This window comes from Amia ocellicauda, unplaced genomic scaffold (genome assembly GCF_036373705.1).
Source record: "Amia ocellicauda isolate fAmiCal2 unplaced genomic scaffold, fAmiCal2.hap1 HAP1_SCAFFOLD_47, whole genome shotgun sequence".
NCBI classification, from domain to species: domain Eukaryota; kingdom Metazoa; phylum Chordata; class Actinopteri; order Amiiformes; family Amiidae; genus Amia; species Amia ocellicauda.
The window spans coordinates 15,001-37,500 of NW_027102983.1; the positions used below are offsets into that span (position 1 = coordinate 15,001).

At 43.5% G+C, this 22,500-nt stretch overlaps 17 non-coding genes and 2 pseudogenes across 17 annotated transcripts; all 19 read right to left on the bottom strand.

Annotated features, from left to right (window-relative positions):
• Window positions 1-575: 575 nt before the first annotated feature.
• Window positions 576-694, bottom strand: LOC136736633 (5S ribosomal RNA). Its single transcript, XR_010811694.1, has one exon. It is a non-coding gene; the product is annotated as a 5S ribosomal RNA (ribosomal RNA).
• A 1,066-nt stretch (window positions 695-1,760) lies between these two features.
• LOC136736716 (5S ribosomal RNA) lies at window positions 1,761-1,879 on the bottom strand. Its single transcript, XR_010811773.1, has one exon. It is a non-coding gene; the product is annotated as a 5S ribosomal RNA (ribosomal RNA).
• A 1,055-nt stretch (window positions 1,880-2,934) lies between these two features.
• LOC136736925 (uncharacterized) lies at window positions 2,935-3,043 on the bottom strand (annotated as a pseudogene).
• Window positions 3,044-4,109: 1,066 nt separating this feature from the next.
• LOC136736862 (uncharacterized) lies at window positions 4,110-4,218 on the bottom strand (annotated as a pseudogene).
• Window positions 4,219-5,273: 1,055 nt separating this feature from the next.
• Window positions 5,274-5,392, bottom strand: LOC136737120 (5S ribosomal RNA). Its single transcript, XR_010812092.1, has one exon. It is a non-coding gene; the product is annotated as a 5S ribosomal RNA (ribosomal RNA).
• A 1,055-nt stretch (window positions 5,393-6,447) lies between these two features.
• On the bottom strand, window positions 6,448-6,566 carry LOC136736696 (5S ribosomal RNA). Its single transcript, XR_010811753.1, has one exon. It is a non-coding gene; the product is annotated as a 5S ribosomal RNA (ribosomal RNA).
• A 1,066-nt stretch (window positions 6,567-7,632) lies between these two features.
• On the bottom strand, window positions 7,633-7,751 carry LOC136737171 (5S ribosomal RNA). The gene has a single exon (XR_010812140.1). It is a non-coding gene; the product is annotated as a 5S ribosomal RNA (ribosomal RNA).
• Window positions 7,752-8,806: 1,055 nt separating this feature from the next.
• LOC136737172 (5S ribosomal RNA) lies at window positions 8,807-8,925 on the bottom strand. The gene has a single exon (XR_010812141.1). It is a non-coding gene; the product is annotated as a 5S ribosomal RNA (ribosomal RNA).
• Window positions 8,926-9,980: 1,055 nt separating this feature from the next.
• LOC136737428 (5S ribosomal RNA) lies at window positions 9,981-10,099 on the bottom strand. Its single transcript, XR_010812388.1, has one exon. It is a non-coding gene; the product is annotated as a 5S ribosomal RNA (ribosomal RNA).
• Window positions 10,100-11,165: 1,066 nt separating this feature from the next.
• LOC136737113 (5S ribosomal RNA) lies at window positions 11,166-11,284 on the bottom strand. Its single transcript, XR_010812085.1, has one exon. It is a non-coding gene; the product is annotated as a 5S ribosomal RNA (ribosomal RNA).
• Window positions 11,285-12,350: 1,066 nt separating this feature from the next.
• On the bottom strand, window positions 12,351-12,469 carry LOC136737344 (5S ribosomal RNA). Its single transcript, XR_010812306.1, has one exon. It is a non-coding gene; the product is annotated as a 5S ribosomal RNA (ribosomal RNA).
• A 1,066-nt stretch (window positions 12,470-13,535) lies between these two features.
• On the bottom strand, window positions 13,536-13,654 carry LOC136737345 (5S ribosomal RNA). The gene has a single exon (XR_010812307.1). It is a non-coding gene; the product is annotated as a 5S ribosomal RNA (ribosomal RNA).
• Window positions 13,655-14,720: 1,066 nt separating this feature from the next.
• On the bottom strand, window positions 14,721-14,839 carry LOC136737247 (5S ribosomal RNA). The gene has a single exon (XR_010812213.1). It is a non-coding gene; the product is annotated as a 5S ribosomal RNA (ribosomal RNA).
• A 1,055-nt stretch (window positions 14,840-15,894) lies between these two features.
• On the bottom strand, window positions 15,895-16,013 carry LOC136737239 (5S ribosomal RNA). The gene has a single exon (XR_010812205.1). It is a non-coding gene; the product is annotated as a 5S ribosomal RNA (ribosomal RNA).
• Window positions 16,014-17,068: 1,055 nt separating this feature from the next.
• On the bottom strand, window positions 17,069-17,187 carry LOC136737346 (5S ribosomal RNA). Its single transcript, XR_010812308.1, has one exon. It is a non-coding gene; the product is annotated as a 5S ribosomal RNA (ribosomal RNA).
• A 1,066-nt stretch (window positions 17,188-18,253) lies between these two features.
• LOC136737370 (5S ribosomal RNA) lies at window positions 18,254-18,372 on the bottom strand. Its single transcript, XR_010812332.1, has one exon. It is a non-coding gene; the product is annotated as a 5S ribosomal RNA (ribosomal RNA).
• A 1,055-nt stretch (window positions 18,373-19,427) lies between these two features.
• Window positions 19,428-19,546, bottom strand: LOC136737248 (5S ribosomal RNA). Its single transcript, XR_010812214.1, has one exon. It is a non-coding gene; the product is annotated as a 5S ribosomal RNA (ribosomal RNA).
• Window positions 19,547-20,601: 1,055 nt separating this feature from the next.
• Window positions 20,602-20,720, bottom strand: LOC136737250 (5S ribosomal RNA). The gene has a single exon (XR_010812216.1). It is a non-coding gene; the product is annotated as a 5S ribosomal RNA (ribosomal RNA).
• A 1,055-nt stretch (window positions 20,721-21,775) lies between these two features.
• On the bottom strand, window positions 21,776-21,894 carry LOC136737283 (5S ribosomal RNA). Its single transcript, XR_010812248.1, has one exon. It is a non-coding gene; the product is annotated as a 5S ribosomal RNA (ribosomal RNA).
• Between the last annotated feature and the right edge of the window lie 606 nt (window positions 21,895-22,500).

Sequence of the window (22,500 nt, forward strand, 5' to 3'; positions counted from 1 at the left end):
AATATAAGTTCAGTTGTTTAAACATTTGACAAACTATGGTGAGGGGGTAAGAAAACACACAAATCCAGCAGCTCCTGTATTTCAATACACCAGAACCCAATATTATTGGCGAGTCGGGTAGTCCATCATCACAGTTCGAGGGCAGGCATCATTTCAGTAATTTCATCCCGTTGCATTCACATCCGTGCCTTGAATGAGATTGAATGTGATCTTTGCTCTCAAGTATGTTCCCAAGTTTTACACTTTCGTGCTTTGCATGAATGGGAATGGAACCGTGTGTGTTGAATGAGGCTCCTTGTGAGCACTGAACTTTGTCCGGTGGAGTTCCTTTTTGTGTTGCTGTAATTGTGTCATTTCTCGATGAGAAAGATTAGGCAACATTTAGTCACTTCTAGCCATGATGCTCAATTTATTTACGAATGTACCCTAGTTACTAGGGACCGTTTACGTTGGAGAACAAGATCTATTGTATGCCTGTGTATTTGGGGAAGTCAAATCTGAAATAATGATGAAATTGCGCGTATCCAAAGTTAAAAATCGTGATTTGTCGCCCTCTGGTGTGTAAAAGATGCAAAAGCTTACAGCACCTGGTATTCCCAGGCGCTCTCCCATCCAAGTACTGACCAGGCCCGAGCCTGCTTAGCTTCCGAGATCGGACGAGATCGGGCGTATTCAGGCTAGTATGGCCGTAAGCCAGGGAGGCTGTCCCTGACGCTCTACTTAAAGGGAAGGCAATATCCGTTTCTGCCGCTCATACTTGCAGTTGAACTGTCTCTCTACTCTAAAGCCCGGGACACACCAGCGCGCCGCAGCCAGTCCCTGCTAACACGCCACGTTGTGGCAACATTGTGGCAACGTTGTGCGTTAGCTGGGGTGCCACACCAGACCGGAACTATATATTACAAAACGAACACATTGTCTTGATAAAACAGCTGTAATTGAGTGCCTGACACGCCAGTCAAGCGCAATCTTGAGAAGGTGTGCATTTCAGTAAGGATTTCAATTGACATGCAGTATGAAACTGAAAGGAGGTTGCATCACTATGATGCATAACATTGCATGTATTGTATTTTCAAGTGTGTGCATTCATCCTGTTGTCATTTTGTTTTGAAAGCAGAAGAATCATTCAACAGGTTGCTGAGACAAATGTAAACCAGTAAAACATATGAAGAGAATCAAACCTTGAATATAAGTTCAGTTGTTTAAACATTTGACAAACTATGGTGAGGGGGTAAGAAAACACACAAATCCAGCAGCTCCTGTATTTCAATACACCAGAACCCAATATTATTGGCGAGTCGGGTAGTCCATCATCACAGTTCGAGGGCAGGCATCATTTCAGTAATTTCATCCCGTTGCATTCACATCCGTGCCTTGAATGAGATTGAATGTGATCTTTGCTCTCAAGTATGTTCCCAAGTTTTACACTTTCGTGCTTTGCATGAATGGGAATGGAACCGTGTGTGTTGAATGAGGCTCCTTGTGAGCACTGAACTTTGTCCGGTGGAGTTCCTTTTTGTGTTGCTGTAATTGTGTCATTTCTCGATGAGAAAGATTAGGCAACATTTAGTCACTTCTAGCCATGATGCTCAATTTATTTACGAATGTACCCTAGTTACTAGGGACCGTTTACGTTGGAGAACAAGATCTATTGTATGCCTGTGTATTTGGGGAAGTCAAATCTGAAATAATGATGAAATTGCGTGTATCCAAAGTTAAGACTCGTGATTTGTCGCCCTCTGGTGTGTAAAAGATGCAAAAGCTTACAGCACCTGGTATTCCCAGGCGGTCTCCCATCCAAGTACTGACCAGGCCCGAGCCTGCTTAGCTTCCGAGATTGGACGAGATCGGGCGTATTCAGGCTAGTATGGCCGAAAGCCAGGGAGGCTGTCCCTGACGCTCTACTTAAAGGGAAGGCAATATCCGTTTCTGCCGCTCATACTTGCAGTTGAACTGTCTCTCTACTCTAAAGTCCGGGACACACCAGCGCGCCGCAGACAGTCCCTGCTAACACGAAACGTTGTGGCAACGTTGTGCGTTAGCTGGGGTGCCACACCAGACCGGAACTATATTTTACAAAACGAACACATTGTCTTGATAATACAGCTGTAATTGAGTGCCTGACACGCCAGTCAAGCGCAATCTTGAGAAGGTGTGCATTTCAGTAAGGATTTCAATTGACATGCAGTATGAAACTGAAAGGAGGTTGCATCACTATGATGCATAACATTGCATGTATTGTATTTTCAAGTGTGTGCATTCATCCTGTTGTCATTTTGTTTTGAAAGCAGAAGAATCATTCAACAGGTTGCTGAGACAAATGTAAACCAGTAAAACATATGAAGAGAAACAAACCTTGAATATAAGTTCAGTTGTTTAAACATTTGACAAACTATGGTGAGGGGGTAAGAAAACACACAAATCCAGCAGCTCCTGTATTTCAATACACCAGAACCCAATATTATTGGCGAGTCGGGTAGTCCATCATCACAGTTCGAGGGCAGGCATCATTTCAGTAATTTCATCCCGTTGCATTCACATCCGTGCCTTGAATGAGATTGAATGTGATCTTTGCTCTCAAGTATGTTCCCAAGTTTTACACTTTCGTGCTTTGCATGAATGGGAATGGAACCGTGTGTGTTGAATGAGGCTCCTTGTGAGCACTGAACTTTGTCCGGTGGAGTTCCTTTTTGTGTTGCTGTAATTGTGTCATTTCTCGATGAGAAAGATTAGGCAACATTTAGTCACTTCTAGCCATGATGCTCAATTTATTTACGAATGTACCCTAGTTACTAGGGACCGTTTACGTTGGAGAACAAGATCTATTGTATGCCTGTGTATTTGGGGAAGTCAAATCTGAAATAATGATGAAATTGCGTGTATCCAAAGTTAAAACTCGTGATTTGTCGCCCTCTGGTGTGTAAAAGATGCAAAAGCTTACAGCACCTGGTAATCCCAGGCGGTCTCCCATCCAAGTACTGACCAGGCCCGAGCCTGCTTAGCTTCCGAGATCGGGCGTATTCAGGCTAGTATGGCCGTAAGCCAGGGAGGCTGTCCCTGACGCTCTACTTAAAGGGAAGGCAATATCCGTTTCTGCCGCTGATACTTGCAAATGAACTGTCTCTCTACTCTAAAGTCCGGGACACACCAGCGCGCCGCAGACAGTCCCTGCTAACACGAAACGTTGTGGCAACGTTGTGGCAACGTTGTGCGTTAGCTGGGGTGCCACACCAGACCGGAACTATATTTTACAAAACGAACACATTGTCTTGATAATACAGCTGTAATTGAGTGCCTGACACGGCAGTCAAGCGCAATCTTGAGAAGGTGTGCATTTCAGTAAGGATTTCAATTGACATGCAGTATGAAACTGAAAGGAGGTTGCATCACTATGATGCATAACATTGCATGTATTGTATTTTCAAGTGTGTGCATTCATCCTGTTGTCATTTTGTTTTGAAAGCAGAAGAATCATTCAACAGGTTGCTGAGACAAATGTAAACCAGTAAAACATATGAAGAGAAACAAACCTTGAATATAAGTTCAGTTGTTTAAACATTTGACAAACTATGGTGAGGGGGTAAGAAAACACACAAATCCAGCAGCTCCTGTATTTCAATACACCAGAACCCAATATTATTGGCGAGTCGGGTAGTCCATCATCACAGTTCGAGGGCAGGCATCATTTCAGTAATTTCATCCCGTTGCATTCACATCCGTGCCTTGAATGAGATTGAATGTGATCTTTGCTCTCAAGTATGTTCCCAAGTTTTACACTTTCGTGCTTTGCATGAATGGGAATGGAACCGTGTGTGTTGAATGAGGCTCCTTGTGAGCACTGAACTTTGTCCGGTGGAGTTCCTTTTTGTGTTGCTGTAATTGTGTCATTTCTCGATGAGAAAGATTAGGCAACATTTAGTCACTTCTAGCCATGATGCTCAATTTATTTACGAATGTACCCTAGTTACTAGGGACCGTTTACGTTGGAGAACAAGATCTATTGTATGCCTGTGTATTTGGGGAAGTCAAATCTGAAATAATGATGAAATTGCGTGTATCCAAAGTTAAAACTCGTGATTTGTCGCCCTCTGGTGTGTAAAAGATGCAAAAGCTTACAGCACCTGGTATTCCCAGGCGGTCTCCCATCCAAGTACTGACCAGGCCCGAGCCTGCTTAGCTTCCGAGATCGGGCGTATTCAGGCTAGTATGGCCGTAAGCCAGGGAGGCTGTCCCTGACGCTCTACTTAAAGGGAAGGCAATATCCGTTTCTGCCGCTCATACTTGCAAATGAACTGTCTCTCTACTCTAAAGTCCGGGACACACCAGCGCGCCGCAGACAGTCCCTGCTAACACGAAACGTTGTGGCAACGTTGTGCGTTAGCTGGGGTGCCACACCAGACCGGAACTATATTTTACAAAACGAACACATTGTCTTGATAATACAGCTGTAATTGAGTGCCTGACACGCCAGTCAAGCGCAATCTTGAGAAGGTGTGCATTTCAGTAAGGATTTCAATTGACATGCAGTATGAAACTGAAAGGAGGTTGCATCACTATGATGCATAACATTGCATGTATTGTATTTTCAAGTGTGTGCATTCATCCTGTTGTCATTTTGTTTTGAAAGCAGAAGAATCATTCAACAGGTTGCTGAGACAAATGTAAACCAGTAAAACATATGAAGAGAAATAAACCTTGAATATAAGTTCAGTTGTTTAAACATTTGACAAACTATGGTGAGGGGGTAAGAAAACACACAAATCCAGCAGCTCCTGTATTTCAATACACCAGAACCCAATATTATTGGCGAGTCGGGTAGTCCATCATCACAGTTCGAGGGCAGGCATCATTTCAGTAATTTCATCCCGTTGCATTCACATCCGTGCCTTGAATGAGATTGAATGTGATCTTTGCTCTCAAGTATGTTCCCAAGTTTTACACTTTCGTGCTTTGCATGAATGGGAATGGAACCGTGTGTGTTGAATGAGGCTCCTTGTGAGCACTGAACTTTGTCCGGTGGAGTTCCTTTTTGTGTTGCTGTAATTGTGTCATTTCTCGATGAGAAAGATTAGGCAACATTTAGTCACTTCTAGCCATGATGCTCAATTTATTTACGAATGTACCCTAGTTACTAGGGACCGTTTACGTTGGAGAACAAGATCTATTGTATGCCTGTGTATTTGGGGAAGTCAAATCTGAAATAATGATGAAATTGCGTGTATCCAAAGTTAAAACTCGTGATTTGTCGCCCTCTGGTGTGTAAAAGATGCAAAAGCTTACAGCACCTGGTATTCCCAGGTGGTCTCCCATCCAAGTACTGACCAGGCCCGAGCCTGCTTAGCTTCCGAGATCGGACGAGATCGGGCGTATTCAGACTAGTATGGCCGTAAGCCAGGGAGGCTGTCCCTGACCCTCTACTTAAAGGGAAGGCAATATCCGTTTCTTCCACTCATACTTGCAGTTGAACTGTCTCTCTACTCTAAAGTCCGGGACACACCAGCACGCTGCAGACAGTCCCTGCTAACACGAAACGTTGTGGCAACGTTGTGCGTTAGCTGGGGTGCCACACCAGACCGGAACTATATTTTACAAAACGAACACATTGTCTTGATAATACAGCTGTAATTGAGTGCCTGACACGCCAGTCAAGCGCAATCTTGAGAAGGTGTGCATTTCAGTAAGGATTTCAATTGACATGCAGTATGAAACTGAAAGGAGGTTGCATCACTATGATGCATAACATTGCATGTATTGTATTTTCAAGTGTGTGCATTCATCCTGTTGTCATTTTGTTTTGAAAGCAGAAGAATCATTCAACAGGTTGCTGAGACAAATGTAAACCAGTAAAACATATGAAGAGAAATAAACCTTGAATATAAGTTCAGTTGTTTAAACATTTGACAAACTATGGTGAGGGGGTAAGAAAACACACAAATCCAGCAGCTCCTGTATTTCAATACACCAGAACCCAATATTATTGGCGAGTCGGGTAGTCCATCATCACAGTTCGAGGGCAGGCATCATTTCAGTAATTTCATCCCGTTGCATTCACATCCGTGCCTTGAATGAGATTGAATGTGATCTTTGCTCTCAAGTATGTTCCCAGGTTTTACACTTTCGTGCTTTGCATGAATGGGAATGGAACCGTGTGTGTTGAATGAGGCTCCTTGTGAGCACTGAACTTTGTCCGGTGGAGTTCCTTTTTGTGTTGCTGTAATTGTGTCATTTCTCGATGAGAAAGATTAGGCAACATTTAGTCACTTCTAGCCATGATGCTCAATTTATTTACGAATGTACCCTAGTTACTAGGGACCGTTTACGTTGGAGAACAAGATCTATTGTATGCCTGTGTATTTGGGGAAGTCAAATCTGAAATAATGATGAAATTGCGTGTATCCAAAGTTAAAACTCGTGATTTGTCGCCCTCTGGTGTGTAAAAGATGCCAAAGCCTACAGCACCTGGTATTCCCAGGCGGTCTCCCATCCAAGTACTGACCAGGCCCGAGCCTGCTTAGCTTCCGAGATCGGACGAGATCGGGCGTATTCAGGATAGTATGGCCGTAAGCCAGGAAGGCTGTCCCTGACGCTCTACTTAAAGGGAAGGCAATATCCGTTTCTGCTGTTCATACTTACAGTTGAACTGTCTCTCTACTCTAAAGCCCGGGACACACCAGCGCGCCGCAGACAGTCTCTGCTAACACGCCACGTTGTGGCAACATTGTGGCAACGTTGTGCGTTAGCTGGGGTGCCACACCAGACCGGAACTATATATTACAAAACGAACACATTCTCTTGATAAAACAGCTGTAATTGAGTGCCTGACACGCCAGTCAAGCGCAATCTTAAGTAGGTGTGCATTTCAGTAAGGATTTCAATTGACATGCAGTATGAAACTGAAAGGAGGTTGCATCACTATGATGCATAACATTGCATGTATTGTATTTTCAAGTGTGTGCATTCATCCTGTTGTCATTTTGTTTTGAAAGCAGAAGAATCATTCAACAGGTTGCTGAGACAAATGTAAACCAGTAAAACATATGAAGAGAAACAAACCTTGAATATAAGTTCAGTTGTTTAAACATTTGACAAACTATGGTGAGGGGGTAAGAAAACACACAAATCCAGCAGCTCCTGTATTTCAATACACCAGAACCCAATATTATTGGCGAGTCGGGTAGTCCATCATCACAGTTCGAGGGCAGGCATCATTTCAGTAATTTCATCCCGTTGCATTCACATCCGTGCCTTGAATGAGATTGAATGTGATCTTTGCTCTCAAGTATGTTCCCAAGTTTTACACTTTCGTGCTTTACATGAATGGGAATGGAACCGTGTGTGTTGAATGAGGCTCCTTGTGAGCACTGAACTTTGTCCGGTGGAGTTCCTTTTTGTGTTGCTGTAATTGTGTCATTTCTCGATGAGAAAGATTAGGCAACATTTAGTCACTTCTAGCCATGATGCTCAATTTATTTACGAATGTACCCTAGTTACTAGGGACCGTTTACGTTGGAGAACAAGATCTATTGTATGCCTGTGTATTTGGGGAAGTCAAATCTGAAATAATGATGAAATTGCGTGTATCCAAAGTTAAAACTCGTGATTTGTCGCCCTCTGGTGTGTAAAAGATGCAAAAGCTTACAGCACCTGGTATTCCCAGGCGGTCTCCCATCCAAGTACTGACCAGGCCCGAGCCTGCTTGGCTTCCGAGATCGGACGAGATCGGGCGTATTCAGGCTAGTATGGCCGTAAGCCAGGAAGGCTGTCCCTGACGCTCTACTTAAAGGGAAGGCAATATCCGTTTCTGCCGCTCATACTTGCAGTTGAACTGTCTCTCTACTCTAAAGTCCGGGACACACCAGCACGCCGCAGACAGTCCCTGCTAACACGAAACGTTGTGGCAACGTTGTGCGTTAGCTGGGGTGCCACACCAGACCGGAACTATATATTACAAAACGAACACATTGTCTTGATAAAACAGCTGTAATTGAGTGCCTGACACGCCAGTCAAGCGCAATCTTGAGAAGGTGTGCATTTCAGTAAGGATTTCAATTGACATGCAGTATGAAACTGAAAGGAGGTTGCATCACTATGATGCATAACATTGCATGTATTGTATTTTCAAGTGTGTGCATTCATCCTGTTGTCATTTTGTTTTGAAAGCAGAAGAATCATTCAACAGGTTGCTGAGACAAATGTAAACCAGTAAAACATATGAAGAGAAACAAACCTTGAATATAAGTTCAGTTGTTTAAACATTTGACAAACTATGGTGAGGGGGTAAGAAAACACACAAATCCAGCAGCTCCTGTATTTCAATACACCAGAACCCAATATTATTGGCGAGTCGGGTAGTCCATCATCACAGTTCGAGGGCAGGCATCATTTCAGTAATTTCATCCCGTTGCATTCACATCCGTGCCTTGAATGAGATTGAATGTGATCTTTGCTCTCAAGTATGTTCCCAAGTTTTACACTTTCGTGCTTTACATGAATGGGAATGGAACCGTGTGTGTTGAATGAGGCTCCTTGTGAGCACTGAACTTTGTCCGGTGGAGTTCCTTTTTGTGTTGCTGTAATTGTGTCATTTCTCGATGAGAAAGATTAGGCAACATTTAGTCACTTCTAGCCATGATGCTCAATTTATTTACGAATGTACCCTAGTTACTAGGGACCGTTTACGTTGGAGAACAAGATCTATTGTATGCCTGTGTATTTGGGGAAGTCAAATCTGAAATAATGATGAAATTGCGTGTATCCAAAGTTAAAACTCGTGATTTGTCGCCCTCTGGTGTGTAAAAGATGCAAAAGCTTACAGCACCTGGTATTCCCAGGCGGTCTCCCATCCAAGTACTGACCAGGCCCGAGCCTGCTTGGCTTCCGAGATCGGACGAGATCGGGCGTATTCAGGCTAGTATGGCCGTAAGCCAGGAAGGCTGTCCCTGACGCTCTACTTAAAGGGAAGGCAATATCCGTTTCTGCCGCTCATACTTGCAGTTGAACTGTCTCTCTACTCTAAAGTCCGGGACACACCAGCACGCCGCAGACAGTCCCTGCTAACACGAAACGTTGTGGCAACGTTGTGCGTTAGCTGGGGTGCCACACCAGACCGGAACTATATATTACAAAACGAACACATTGTCTTGATAAAACAGCTGTAATTGAGTGCCTGACACGCCAGTCAAGCGCAATCTTGAGAAGGTGTGCATTTCAGTAAGGATTTCAATTGACATGCAGTATGAAACTGAAAGGAGGTTGCATCACTATGATGCATAACATTGCATGTATTGTATTTTCAAGTGTGTGCATTCATCCTGTTGTCATTTTGTTTTGAAAGCAGAAGAATCATTCAACAGGTTGCTGAGACAAATGTAAACCAGTAAAACATATGAAGAGAAACAAACCTTGAATATAAGTTCAGTTGTTTAAACATTTGACAAACTATGGTGAGGGGGTAAGAAAACACACAAATCCAGCAGCTCCTGTATTTCAATACACCAGAACCCAATATTATTGGCGAGTCGGGTAGTCCATCATCACAGTTCGAGGGCAGGCATCATTTCAGTAATTTCATCCCGTTGCATTCACATCCGTGCCTTGAATGAGATTGAATGTGATCTTTGCTCTCAAGTATGTTCCCAAGTTTTACACTTTCGTGCTTTGCATGAATGGGAATGGAACCGTGTGTGTTGAATGAGGCTCCTTGTGAGCACTGAACTTTGTCCGGTGGAGTTCCTTTTTGTGTTGCTGTAATTGTGTCATTTCTCGATGAGAAAGATTAGGCAACATTTAGTCACTTCTAGCCATGATGCTCAATTTATTTACGAATGTACCCTAGTTACTAGGGACCGTTTACGTTGGAGAACAAGATCTATTGTATGCCTGTGTATTTGGGGAAGTCAAATCTGAAATAATGATGAAATTGCGTGTATCCAAAGTTAAAACTCGTGATTTGTCGCCCTCTGGTGTGTAAAAGATGCAAAAGCTTACAGCACCTGGTATTCCCAGGCAGTCTCCCATCCAAGTACTGATCAGGCCTGAGCCTGCTTAGCTTTCGAGATCGGACGAGATCGGGCGTATTCAGGCTAGTATGGCCGTAAGCCAGGGAGGCTGTCCCTGACGCTCTACTTAAAGGGAAGGCAATATCCGTTTCTGCCATTCATACTTACAGTTGAACTGTCTCTCTACTCTAAAGCCCGGGACACACCAGCGCGCCGCAGACAGTCCCTGCTAACACGCCACGTTGTGGCAACATTGTGGCAACGTTGTGCGTTAGCTGGGGTGCCACACCAGACCGGAACTATATATTACAAAACGAAAACATTGTCTTGATAAAACAGCTGTAATTGAGTGCCTGACACGCCAGTCAAGCGCAATCTTGAGAAGGTGTGCATTTCAGTAAGGATTTCAATTGACATGCAGTATGAAACTGAAAGGAGGTTGCATCACTATGATGCATAACATTGCATGTATTGTATTTTCAAGTGTGTGCATTCATCCTGTTGTCATTTTGTTTTGAAAGCAGAAGAATCATTCAACAGGTTGCTGAGACAAATGTAAACCAGTAAAACATATGAAGAGAAACAAACCTTTAATATAAGTTCAGTTGTTTAAACATTTGACAAACTATGGTGAGGGGGTAAGAAAACACACAAATCCAGCAGCTCCTGTATTTCAATACACCAGAACCCAATATTATTGGCGAGTCGGGTAGTCCATCTTCACAGTTCGAGGGCAGGCATCATTTCAGTAATTTCATCCCGTTGCATTCACATCCGTGCCTTGAATGAGATTGAATGTGATCTTTGCTCTCAAGTATGTTCCCAAGTTTTACACTTTCGTGCTTTGCATGAATGGGAATGGAACCGTGTGTGTTGAATGAGGCTCCTTGTGAGCACTGAACTTTGTCCGGTGGAGTTCCTTTTTGTGTTGCTGTAATTGTGTCATTTCTCGATGAGAAAGATTAGGCAACATTTAGTCACTTCTAGCCATGATGCTCAATTTATTTACGAATGTACCCTAGTTACTAGGGACCGTTTACGTTGGAGAACAAGATCTATTGTATGCCTGTGTATTTGGGGAAGTCAAATCTGAAATAATGATGAAATTGCTTGTATCCAAAGTTAAAACTCGTGATTTGTCGCCCTCTGGTGTGTAAAAGATGCCAAAGCCTACAGCACCTGGTATTCCCAGGCGGTCTCCCATCCAAGTACTGACCTGGCCCGAGCCTGCTTAGCTTCCGAGATCGGACGAGATCGGGCGTATTCAGGCTAGTATGGCCGTAAGCCAGGGAGGGTGTCCCTGACGCTCTACTTAAAGGGAAGGCAATATCCGTTTCTGCCGTTCATACTTACAGTTGAACTGTCTCTCTACTCTAAAGCCCGGGACACACCAGCGCGCCGCAGACAGTCCCTGCTAACACGCAACGTTGTGGCAACATTGTGGCAACGTTGTGCGTTAGCTGGGGTGCCACACCAGACCGGAACTATATATTACAAAACGAACACATTCTCTTGATAAAACAGCTGTAATTGAGTGCCTGACACGCCAGTCAAGCGCAATCTTGAGAAGGTGTGCATTTCAGTAAGGATTTCAATTGACATGCAGTATGAAACTGAAAGGAGGTTGCATCACTATGATGCATAACATTGCATGTATTGTATTTTCAAGTGTGTGCATTCATCCTGTTGTCATTTTGTTTTGAAAGCAGAAGAATCATTCAACAGGTTGCTGAGACAAATGTAAACCAGTAAAACATATGAAGAGAAACAAACCTTGAATATAAGTTCAGTTGTTTAAACATTTGACAAACTATGGTGAGGGGGTAAGAAAACACACAAATCCAGCAGCTCCTGTATTTCAATACACCAGAACCCAATATTATTGGCGAGTCGGGTAGTCCATCTTCACAGTTCGAGGGCAGGCATCATTTCAGTAATTTCATCCCGTTGCATTCACATCCGTGCCTTGAATGAGATTGAATGTGATCTTTGCTCTCAAGTATGTTCCCAAGTTTTACACTTTCGTGCTTTGCATGAATGGGAATGGAACCGTGTGTGTTGAATGAGGCTCCTTGTGAGCACTGAACTTTGTCCGGTGGAGTTCCTTTTTGTGTTGCTGTAATTGTGTCATTTCTCGATGAGAAAGATTAGGCAACATTTAGTCACTTCTAGCCATGATGCTCAATTTATTTACGAATGTACCCTAGTTACTAGGGACCGTTTACGTTGGAGAACAAGATCTATTGTATGCCTGTGTATTTGGGGAAGTCAAATCTGAAATAATGATGAAATTGCGTGTATCCAAAGTTAAAACTCGTGATTTGTCGCCCTCTGGTGTGTAAAAGATGCCAAAGCCTACAGCACCTGGTATTCCCAGGCGGTCTCCCATGCAAGTACTGACCAGGCCCGAGCCTGCTTAGCTTCCGAGATCGGACGAGATCGGGCGTATTCAGGCTAGTATGGCCGTAAGCCAGGAAGGCTGTCCCTGACGCTCTACTTAAAGGGAAGGCAATATCCGTTTCTGCCGTTCATACTTACAGTTGAACTGTCTCTCTACTCTAAAGCCCGGGACACACCAGCGCACCGCAGACAGTCCCTGCTAACACGCCACGTTGTGGCAACATTGTGGCAACGTTGTGCGTTAGCTGGGGTGCCACACCAGACCGGAACTATATATTACAAAACGAACACATTCTCTTGATAAAACAGCTGTAATTGAGTGCCTGACACGCCAGTCAAGCGCAATCTTGAGAAGGTGTGCATTTCAGTAAGGATTTCAATTGACATGCAGTATGAAACTGAAAGGAGGTTGCATCACTATGATGCATAACATTGCATGTATTGTATTTTCAAGTGTGTGCATTCATCCTGTTGTCATTTTGTTTTGAAAGCAGAAGAATCATTCAACAGGTTGCTGAGACAAATGTAAACCAGTAAAACATATGAAGAGAAACAAACCTTGAATATAAGTTCAGTTGTTTAAACATTTGACAAACTATGGTGAGGGGGTAAGAAAACACACAAATCCAGCAGCTCCTGTATTTCAATACACCAGAACCCAATATTATTGGCGAGTCGGGTAGTCCATCATCACAGTTCGAGGGCAGGCATCATTTCAGTAATTTCATCCCGTTGCATTCACATCCGTGCCTTGAATGAGATTGAATGTGATCTTTGCTCTCAAGTATGTTCCCAAGTTTTACACTTTCGTGCTTTGCATGAATGGGAATGGAACCGTGTGTGTTGAATGAGGCTCCTTGTGAGCACTGAACTTTGTCCGGTGGAGTTCCTTTTTGTGTTGCTGTAATTGTGTCATTTCTCGATGAGAAAGATTAGGCAACATTTAGTCACTTCTAGCCATGATGCTCAATTTATTTACGAATGTACCCTAGTTACTAGGGACCGTTTACGTTGGAGAACAAGATCTATTGTATGCCTGTGTATTTGGGGAAGTCAAATCTGAAATAATGATGAAATTGCGTGTATCCAAAGTTAAAACTCGTGATTTGTCGCCCTCTGGTGTGTAAAAGATGCCAAAGCCTACAGCACCTGGTATTCCCAGGCGGTCTCCCATGCAAGTACTGACCAGGCCCGAGCCTGCTTAGCTTCCGAGATCGGACGAGATCGGGCGTATTCAGGCTAGTATGGCCGTAAGCCAGGAAGGCTGTCCCTGACGCTCTACTTAAAGGGAAGGCAATATCCGTTTCTGCCGTTCATACTTACAGTTGAACTGTCTCTCTACTCTAAAGCCCGGGACACACCAGCGCACCGCAGACAGTCCCTGCTAACACGCCACGTTGTGGCAACATTGTGGCAACGTTGTGCGTTAGCTGGGGTGCCACACCAGACCGGAACTATATATTACAAAACGAACACATTCTCTTGATAAAACAGCTGTAATTGAGTGCCTGACACGCCAGTCAAGCGCAATCTTGAGAAGGTGTGCATTTCAGTAAGGATTTCAATTGACATGCAGTATGAAACTGAAAGGAGGTTGCATCACTATGATGCATAACATTGCATGTATTGTATTTTCAAGTGTGTGCATTCATCCTGTTGTCATTTTGTTTTGAAAGCAGAAGAATCATTCAACAGGTTGCTGAGACAAATGTAAACCAGTAAAACATATGAAGAGAAACAAACCTTGAATATAAGTTCAGTTGTTTAAACATTTGACAAACTATGGTGAGGGGGTAAGAAAACACACAAATCCAGCAGCTCCTGTATTTCAATACACCAGAACCCAATATTATTGGCGAGTCGGGAAGTCCATCTTCACAGTTCGAGGGCAGGCATCATTTCAGTAATTTCATCCCGTTGCATTCACATCCGTGCTTTGAATGAGATTGAATGTGATCTTTGCTCTCAAGTATGTTCCCAAGTTTTACACTTTCGTGCTTTGCATGAATGGGAATGGAACCGTGTGTGTTGAATGAGGCTCCTTGTGAGCACTGAACTTTGTCCGGTGGAGTTCCTTTTTGTGTTGCTGTAATTGTGTCATTTCTCGATGAGAAAGATTAGGCAACATTTAGTCACTTCTAGCCATGATGCTCAATTTATTTACGAATGTACCCTAGTTACTAGGGACCGTTTACGTTGGAGAACAAGATCTATTGTATGCCTGTGTATTTGGGGAAGTCAAATCTGAAATAATGATGAAATTGCGTGTATCCAAAGTTAAAACTCGTGATTTGTCGCCCTCTGGTGTGTAAAAGATGCAAAAGCTTACAGCACCTGGTATTCCCAGGCAGTCTCCCATCCAAGTACTGACCAGGCCCGAGCCTGCTTAGCTTCCGAGATCGGACGAGATCGGGCGTATTCAGGCTAGTATGGCCGTAAGCCAGGGAGGCTGTCCCTGACGCTCTACTTAAAGGGAAGGCAATATCCGTTTCTGCCGCTCATACTTGCAGTTGAACTGTCTCTCTACTCTAAAGTCCGGGACACACCAGCGCGCCGCAGACAGTCCCTGCTAACACGAAACGTTGTGGCAACGTTGTGCGTTAGCTGGGGTGCCACACCAGACCGGAACTATATTTTACAAAACGAACACATTGTCTTGATAATACAGCTGTAATTGAGTGCCTGACACGCCAGTCAAGCGCAATCTTGAGAAGGTGTGCATTTCAATAAGGATTTCAATTGACATGCAGTATGAAACTGAAAGGAGGTTGCATCACTATGATGCATAACATTGCATGTATTGTATTTTCAAGTGTGTGCATTCATCCTGTTGTCATTTTGTTTTGAAAGCAGAAGAATCATTCAACAGGTTGCTGAGACAAATGTAAACCAGTAAAACATATGAAGAGAAACAAACCTTGAATATTAGTTCAGTTGTTTAAACATTTGACAAACTATGGTGAGGGGGTAAGAAAACACACAAATCCAGCAGCTCCTGTATTTCAATACACCAGAACCCAATATTATTGGCGAGTCGGGTAGTCCATCATCACAGTTCGAGGGCAGGCATCATTTCAGTAATTTCATCCCGTTGCATTCACATCCGTGCCTTGAATGAGATTGAATGTGATCTTTGTTCTCAAGTATGTTCCCAAGTTTTACACTTTCGTGCTTTGCATGAATGGGAATGGAACCGTGTGTGTTGAATGAGGCTCCTTGTGAGCACTGAACTTTGTCCGGTGGAGTTCCTTTTTGTGTTGCTGTAATTGTGTCATTTCTCGATGAGAAAGATTAGGCAACATTTAGTCACTTCTAGCCATGATGCTCAATTTATTTACGAATGTACCCTAGTTACTAGGGACCGTTTACGTTGGAGAACAAGATCTATTGTATGCCTGTGTATTTGGGGAAGTCAAATCTGAAATAATGATGAAATTGCGTGTATCCAAAGTTAAAACTCGTGATTTGTCGCCCTCTGGTGTGTAAAAGATGCAAAAGCTTACAGCACCTGGTATTCCCAGGCGGTCTCCCATCCAAGTACTGACCAGGCCCGAGCCTGCTTAGCTTCCGAGATCGGACGAGATCGGGCGTATTCAGGCTAGTATGGCCGTAAGCCAGGGAGGCTGTCCCTGACGCTCTACTTAAAGGGAAGGCAATATCCGTTTCTGCCGCTCATACTTGCAAATGAACTGTCTCTCTACTCTAAAGTCCGGGACACACCAGCGCGCCGCAGACAGTCCCTGCTAACATGAAACGTTGTGGCAACGTTGTGCGTCAGCTGGGGTGCCAAACCAGACCGGAACTATATTTTACAAAACGAACACATTGTCTTGATAAAACAGCTGTAATTGAGTGCCTGACACGGCAGTCAAGCGCAATCTTGAGAAGGTGTGCATTTCAGTAAGGATTTCAATTGACATGCAGTATGAAACTGAAATGAGGTTGCATCACTATGATGCATAACATTGCATGTATTGTATTTTCAAGTGTGTACATTCATCCTGTTGTCATTTTGTTTTGAAAGCACAAGAATCATTCAACAGGTTGCTGAGACAAATGTAAACAAGTAAAACATATGAAGAGAAACAAACCTTGAATATAAGTTCAGTTGTTTAAACATTTGACAAACTATGGTGAGGGGGTAAGAAAACACACAAATCCAGCAGCTCCTGTATTTCAATACACCAGAACCCAATATTATTGGCGAGTCGGGTAGTCCATCATCACAGTTCGAGGGCAGGCATCATTTCAGTAATTTCATCCCGTTGCATTCACATCCGTGCCTTGAATGAGATTGAATGTGATCTTTGCTCTCAAGTATTTTCCCAAGTTTTACACTTTCGTGCTTTGCATGAATGGGAATGGAGCCGTGTGTGTTGAATGAGGCTCCTTGTGAGCACTGAACTTTGTCCGGTGGAGTTCCTTTTTGTGTTGGTGTAATTGTGTCATTTCTCGATGAGAAAGATTAGGCAACATTTAGTCACTTCTAGCCATGATGCTCAATTTATTTACGAATGTACACTAGTTACTAGGGACCGTTTACGTTGGAGAACAAGATCTATTGTATGCCTGTGTATTTGGGGAAGTCAAATCTGAAATAATGATGAAATTGCGTGTATCCAAAGTTAAAACTCGTGATTTGTCGCCCTCTGGTGTGTAAAAGATGCCAAAGCCTACAGCACCTGGTATTCCCAGGCGGTCTCCCATGCAAGTACTGACCAGGCCCGAGCCTGCTTAGCTTCCGAGATCGGACGAGATCGGGCGTATTCAGGCTAGTATGGCCGTAAGCCAGGAAGGCTGTCCCTGACGCTCTACTTAAAGGGAAGGCAATATCCGTTTCTGCCGTTCATACTTACAGTTGAACTGTCTCTCTACTCTAAAGCCCGGGACACACCAGCGCACCGCAGACAGTCCCTGCTAACACGCCACGTTGTGGCAACATTGTGGCAACGTTGTGCGTTAGCTGGGGTGCCACACCAGACCGGAACTATATATTACAAAACGAACACATTCTCTTGATAAAACAGCTGTAATTGAGTGCCTGACACGCCAGTCAAGCGCAATCTTGAGAAGGTGTGCATTTCAGTAAGGATTTCAATTGACATGCAGTATGAAACTGAAAGGAGGTTGCATCACTATGATGCATAACATTGCATGTATTGTATTTTCAAGTGTGTGCATTCATCCTGTTGTCATTTTGTTTTGAAAGCAGAAGAATCATTCAACAGGTTGCTGAGACAAATGTAAACCAGTAAAACATATGAAGAGAAACAAACCTTGAATATAAGTTCAGTTGTTTAAACATTTGACAAACTATGGTGAGGGGGTAAGAAAACACACAAATCCAGCAGCTCCTGTATTTCAATACACCAGAACCCAATATTATTGGCGAGTCGGGTAGTCCATCATCACAGTTCGAGGGCAGGCATCATTTCAGTAATTTCATCCCGTTGCATTCACATCCGTGCCTTGAATGAGATTGAATGTGATCTTTGCTCTCAAGTATGTTCCCAAGTTTTACACTTTCGTGCTTTGCATGAATGGGAATGGAACCGTGTGTGTTGAATGAGGCTCCTTGTGAGCACTGAACTTTGTCCGGTGGAGTTCCTTTTTGTGTTGCTGTAATTGTGTCATTTCTCGATGAGAAAGATTAGGCAACATTTAGTCACTTCTAGCCATGATGCTCAATTTATTTACGAATGTACCCTAGTTACTAGGGACCGTTTACGTTGGAGAACAAGATCTATTGTATGCCTGTGTATTTGGGGAAGTCAAATCTGAAATAATGATGAAATTGCGTGTATCCAAAGTTAAAACTCGTGATTTGTCGCCCTCTGGTGTGTAAAAGATGCAAAAGCTTACAGCACCTGTTATTCCCAGGCGGTCTCCCATCCAAGTACTGACCAGGCCCGAGCCTGCTTGGCTTCCGAGATCGGACGAGATCGGGCGTATTCAGGCTAGTATGGCCGTAAGCCAGGGAGGCTCTCCCTGACGCTCTACTTAAAGGGAAAGCAATATCCGTTTCTGCCGCTCATACTTGCAGTTGAACTGTCTCTCTACTCTAAAGTCCGGGACACACCAGCGCGCCGCAGACAGTCCCTGCTAACACGAAACGTTGTGGCAACGTTGTGCGTTAGCTGGGGTGCCACACCAGACCGGAACTATATATTACAAAACGAACACATTGTCTTGATAAAACAGCTGTAATTGAGTGCCTGACACGCCAGTCAAGCGCAATCTTGAGAAGGTGTGCATTTCAGTAAGGATTTCAATTGACATGCAGTATGAAACTGAAAGGAGGTTGCATCACTATGATGCATAACATTGCATGTATTGTATTTTCAAGTGTGTGCATTCATCCTGTTGTCATTTTGTTTTGAAAGCAGAAGAATCATTCAACAGGTTGCTGAGACAAATGTAAACCAGTAAAACATATGAAGAGAAACAAACCTTGAATATAAGTTCAGTTGTTTAAACATTTGACAAACTATGGTGAGGGGGTAAGAAAACACACAAATCCAGCAGCTCCTGTATTTCAATACACCAGAACCCAATATTATTGGCGAGTCGGGAAGTCCATCTTCACAGTTCGAGGGCAGGCATCATTTCAGTAATTTCATCCCGTTGCATTCACATCCGTGCCTTGAATGAGATTGAATGTGATCTTTGCTCTCAAGTATGTTCCCAAGTTTTACACTTTCGTGCTTTGCATGAATGGGAATGGAACCGTGTGTGTTGAATGAGGCTCCTTGTGAGCACTGAACTTTGTCCGGTGGAGTTCCTTTTTGTGTTGCTGTAATTGTGTCATTTCTCGATGAGAAAGATTAGGCAACATTTAGTCACTTCTAGCCATGATGCTCAATTTATTTACGAATGTACCCTAGTTACTAGGGACCGTTTACGTTGGAGAACAAGATCTATTGTATGCCTGTGTATTTGGGGAAGTCAAATCTGAAATAATGATGAAATTGCGTGTATCCAAAGTTAAAACTCGTGATTTGTCGCCCTCTGGTGTGTAAAAGATGCAAAAGCTTACAGCACCTGGTATTCCCAGGCAGTCTCCCATCCAAGTACTGACCAGGCCCGAGCCTGCTTAGCTTCCGAGATCGGACGAGATCGGGCGTATTCAGGCTAGTATGGCCGTAAGCCAGGGAGGCTGTCCCTGACGCTCTACTTAAAGGGAAGGCAATATCCGTTTCTGCCGCTCATACTTGCAGTTGAACTGTCTCTCTACTCTAAAGTCCGGGACACACCAGCGCGCCGCAGACAGTCCCTGCTAACACGAAACGTTGTGGCAACGTTGTGCGTTAGCTGGGGTGCCACACCAGACCGGAACTATATTTTACAAAACGAACACATTGTCTTGATAATACAGCTGTAATTGAGTGCCTGACACGCCAGTCAAGCGCAATCTTGAGAAGGTGTGCATTTCAATAAGGATTTCAATTGACATGCAGTATGAAACTGAAAGGAGGTTGCATCACTATGATGCATAACATTGCATGTATTGTATTTTCAAGTGTGTGCATTCATCCTGTTGTCATTTTGTTTTGAAAGCAGAAGAATCATTCAACAGGTTGCTGAGACAAATGTAAACCAGTAAAACATATGAAGAGAAACAAACCTTGAATATTAGTTCAGTTGTTTAAACATTTGACAAACTATGGTGAGGGGGTAAGAAAACACACAAATCCAGCAGCTCCTGTATTTCAATACACCAGAACCCAATATTATTGGCGAGTCGGGTAGTCCATCATCACAGTTCGAGGGCAGGCATCATTTCAGTAATTTCATCCCGTTGCATTCACATCCGTGCCTTGAATGAGATTGAATGTGATCTTTGTTCTCAAGTATGTTCCCAAGTTTTACACTTTCGTGCTTTGCATGAATGGGAATGGAACCGTGTGTGTTGAATGAGGCTCCTTGTGAGCACTGAACTTTGTCCGGTGGAGTTCCTTTTTGTGTTGCTGTAATTGTGTCATTTCTCGATGAGAAAGATTAGGCAACATTTAGTCACTTCTAGCCATGATGCTCAATTTATTTACGAATGTACCCTAGTTACTAGGGACCGTTTACGTTGGAGAACAAGATCTATTGTATGCCTGTGTATTTGGGGAAGTCAAATCTGAAATAATGATGAAATTGCGTGTATCCAAAGTTAAAACTCGTGATTTGTCGCCCTCTGGTGTGTAAAAGATGCAAAAGCTTACAGCACCTGGTATTCCCAGGCGGTCTCCCATCCAAGTACTGACCAGGCCCGAGCCTGCTTAGCTTCCGAGATCGGACGAGATCGGGCGTATTCAGGCTAGTATGGCCGTAAGCCAGGGAGGCTGTCCCTGAAGCTCTACTTAAAGGGAAGGCAATATCCGTTTCTGCCGCTCATACTTGCAAATGAACTGTCTCTCTACTCTAAAGTCCGGGACACACCAGCGCGCCGCAGACAGTCCCTGCTAACATGAAACGTTGTGGCAACGTTGTGCGTCAGCTGGGGTGCCAAACCAGACCGGAACTATATTTTACAAAACGAACACATTGTCTTGATAAAACAGCTGTAATTGAGTGCCTGACACGGCAGTCAAGCGCAATCTTGAGAAGGTGTGCATTTCAGTAAGGATTTCAATTGACATGCAGTATGAAACTGAAATGAGGTTGCATCACTATGATGCATAACATTGCATGTATTGTATTTTCAAGTGTGTACATTCATCCTGTTGTCATTTTGTTTTGAAAGCAGAAGAATCATTCAACAGGTTGCTGAGACAAATGTAAACAAGTAAAACATATGAAGAGAAACAAACCTTGAATATAAGTTCAGTTGTTTAAACATTTGACAAACTATGGTGAGGGGGTAAGAAAACACACAAATCCAGCAGCTCCTGTATTTCAATACACCAGAACCCAATATTATTGGCGAGTCGGGTAGTCCATCATCACAGTTCGAGGGCAGGCATCATTTCAGTAATTTCATCCCGTTGCATTCACATCCGTGCCTTGAATGAGATTGAATGTGATCTTTGCTCTCAAGTATTTTCCCAAGTTTTACACTTTCGTGCTTTGCATGAATGGGAATGGAACCGTGTGTGTTGAATGAGGCTCCTTGTGAGCACTGAACTTTGTCCGGTGGAGTTCCTTTTTGTGTTGGTGTAATTGTGTCATTTCTCGATGAGAAAGATTAGGCAACATTTAGTCACTTCTAGCCATGATGCTCAATTTATTTACGAATGTACACTAGTTACTAGGGACCGTTTACGTTGGAGAACAAGATCTATTGTATGCCTGTGTATTTGGGGAAGTCAAATCTGAAATAATGATGAAATTGCGTGTATCCAAAGTTAAAACTCGTGATTTCTCGCCCTTTGGTGTGTAAAAGATGCAAAAGTTTACAGCACCTGGTATTCCCAGGGGGTCTCCCATCCAAGTACTGACCAGGCCCGAGCCTGCTTAGCTTCCGAGATCGGACGAGATCGGGCGTATTCAGGCTAGTATGGCCGTAAGCCAGGGAGGCTGTCCCTGACGCGCTACTTAAAGGGAAGGCAATATCCGTTTCTGCCGTTCATACTTACAGTTGAACTGTCTCTCTACTCTAAAGCCCGGGACACACCAGCGCGCCGCAGACAGTCCCTGCTAACACGCCACGTTGTGGCAACATTGTGGCAACGTTGTGCGTTAGCTGGGGTGCCACACCAGACCGGAACTATATATTACAAAACGAACACATTGTCTTGATAAAACAGCTGTAATTGAGTGCCTGACACGCCAGTCAAGCGCAATCTTGAGAAGGTGTGCATTTCAGTAAGGATTTCAATTGACATGCAGTATGAAACTGAAAGGAGGTTGCATCACTATGATGCATAACATTGCATGTATTGTATTTTCAAGTGTGTGCATTCATCCTGTTGTCATTTTGTTTTGAAAGCAGAAGAATCATTCAACAGGTTGCTGAGACAAATGTAAACCAGTAAAACATATGAAGAGAAACAAACCTTGAATATAAGTTCAGTTGTTTAAACATTTGACAAACTATGGTGAGGGGGTAAGAAAACACACAAATCCAGCAGCTCCTGTATTTCAGTACACCAGAACCCAATATTATTGGCGAGTC